Below are 2,447 nucleotides of genomic sequence, written 5' to 3' on the forward strand. Positions count from 1 at the left end.
GAATTTTTTTCTATTATAAATATATAAAAAAAACATTATACTCTGACTTAATTTTGAAATCAAAGGCATGTATAAGTATGTAAAAATTGCAAGGGAGCAAACTAAGAACTTTAAATTTTAAGTTGGATTTTAATTAAGCAAACATGCGACATTCGAATTTACACAGATTTAATTCATATAATAAATTAATTGTTGGTTACTAATTGAACATGGTTGCTAATCTATTTGATAAGATTTTATATAAAAAAATGAATGGAATTTGACACGGTGACTTTATGTTAACAATATATAGTACATATCTAAAAAATAGTTTTTATTATTTTTTAAAAATAATAATGTAAAATTATTAATTGAGTTTTTCTAAAAACTTAATTAAGATCTCAACTAATAATTTATACTCTTTAATTAACATAATTGTATGATATTATAACAGAGATTCTATCCGAACGTTATTATTTTGAATTTGATTATTTTAATATTCTAATTAAATTAAAAAAATAAAAAAAGTAATGATAAATAAATTATAAATAACTTTTAAAAAAATAATGTAACACCTCATATTTTAAAATTTTAAATTAATATAGCAATTAGGAATGTATTTCTCTTTTTTGTTCTATTTATTTTTTAACATTTTAATCTGATTATTATATATATAACGTGTTTAGAAATATGATTGTGGTTGTTTTTTAAAATATATTTTATTATAAAATATATTAAAACAATATATTTTTTAATTTTTTAAAATTATTTTTGATATCAATATATCAAAATAATATAAAAAATAAAAAAATTAAATTATTTTAAAAATATTTTTGAAATATAAAAAGAAAATAGCTTTTAAAATATTTTGCATCTTTTTAGTATTACACCGAACGAGACAGTCGGCCGGGCAGAACGGTCAGTCCCGGCGGTCAGCTTTTCCAAAAGCTGACGAAACCTGGAGTCTTCTTATTCTTTCTGGGCTTTGGACCTGTCACTGTCAGATCCAGCGGGCAGCCCAACTGGCCTCCTCCCCTTCATATATACCTATTGCCACTCCTCAATTTTCGTTGTAATATTGCAACTACCACTACACTCTCCGTTGCCCTCTCTCTCTCTCTCTCTCTCTCAACATGGGGGAAAGAGAAAAGGGACTTTCAAAGTTGAAAGAAAGGCACAAGTTTCTGCAAGGTATGGAAACCTTTATGGAGTAGTAAGAAATATATATGGAATGTCAAAAGCTCATAGTTTTTGGTGTTATTCGAAGTCAACACTATCTATATATATAGTATTTGTATAAAATCTTGTCCTGTTCAACTTGTCTCAGTATTCCTAATAATTGTTAGAAAGATCAGATACTTTATGCTCTTAAATTTGTGTTTTTATGTATGTAGTTAGAGGAGGAGCATGTGACCTTATCATTTGTTCACTGTCTTGATTTTATGTGCAAAAACTGATATATTCCTTAAGTTTCTTGTATTTGATATGATTCTCGATACAGGGAACCTGTTCAAGAGAATGAACAAAGCTAGCACGTGCTACGCTACAAGCCAGGAAAAGAACTTCGCAGATGGATTCTTTGCTGGCTTTCAACTGGTAGCTGAAAAGATGGGCTTTTCATGTTAATTGGGTGCTATCCTACCTGAGCTTTTTCTTAGCTATATCTTCTTCATTTATTTTTTCTTTTTTCTTCTTGACCTTGTAAGACCTTTTCTTGACCTTGTAAGACCCTGTTTTTCGTTCTTCATTTTTGTTTTTTTAATTGTCATTTACTCTATATCAAAACTTTATGATATAGATTTTTGACAAAATCTTTTCCCATTTTCATCCAACTTATCTTCTCTTTTCTTATCTATCCCTCCTGAGCTGTTTGAATTAGACTACGTAACATTTTCCTTCAAAATCACCCAATTAAAGACAAATCAACAACCTCTGAAAGGTCATGCAAGCGATCGATGGAGCCTTATTTACCATGCGAGGTTCACATTTTCTTACATGTAAACTCTTGGAGGAAGAATCATGTTTGAGCTAAGAGATCTCTGAGGAGTTAAGTGCTGTCAAGAGTGAAGAGTACTTGAATCGCATGTAAAAATGTCTTGTCTTTCTTTCTCGGTAAAAATAAAAATACCCTATCTTTCTTATACTCTGGACGTTAAGGCCATCGATTTTGATTGTTGTTGGCGTATGTGTGTGCAGAAACATGCTGTTGCAGACATCAGTTTCGTTGTTTTATATGTTTTTGTTTCATAAGTAAGTAGATATTCTCTCAGATCTAAGTGTGTAAGAGTTCTCCTCGTGACTGCTCTTATGTACAATACAAAATATTCATGTATCCACTGTATATTTGGACGTGTCTCTTTCTGTGCCCTAAAGTCTTTGTGCACCACGAAAGTCAGTCTATGAAAAAGCTGGTCACCCCTTCGAGGGGTGTTTTTCCCCCCCTCCCCACACCTAATTAATTATTAAGT

At 30.3% G+C, this 2,447-nt stretch overlaps 1 long non-coding RNA gene across 1 annotated transcript; it reads left to right on the forward strand.

Annotated features, from left to right (window-relative positions):
- Positions 1-927: 927 nt before the first annotated feature.
- On the forward strand, positions 928-2,120 carry LOC133704958 (uncharacterized). The gene is made up of 2 exons (XR_009844159.1): positions 928-1,170; positions 1,481-2,120. It is a non-coding gene; the product is annotated as an uncharacterized LOC133704958 (long non-coding RNA).
- The last annotated feature ends 327 nt before the right edge of the window (positions 2,121-2,447 follow it).

Source organism: Populus nigra, chromosome 10, assembly GCF_951802175.1.
Source record: "Populus nigra chromosome 10, ddPopNigr1.1, whole genome shotgun sequence".
In the NCBI taxonomy this organism is placed as follows: Eukaryota; Viridiplantae; Streptophyta; class Magnoliopsida; order Malpighiales; family Salicaceae; genus Populus; species Populus nigra.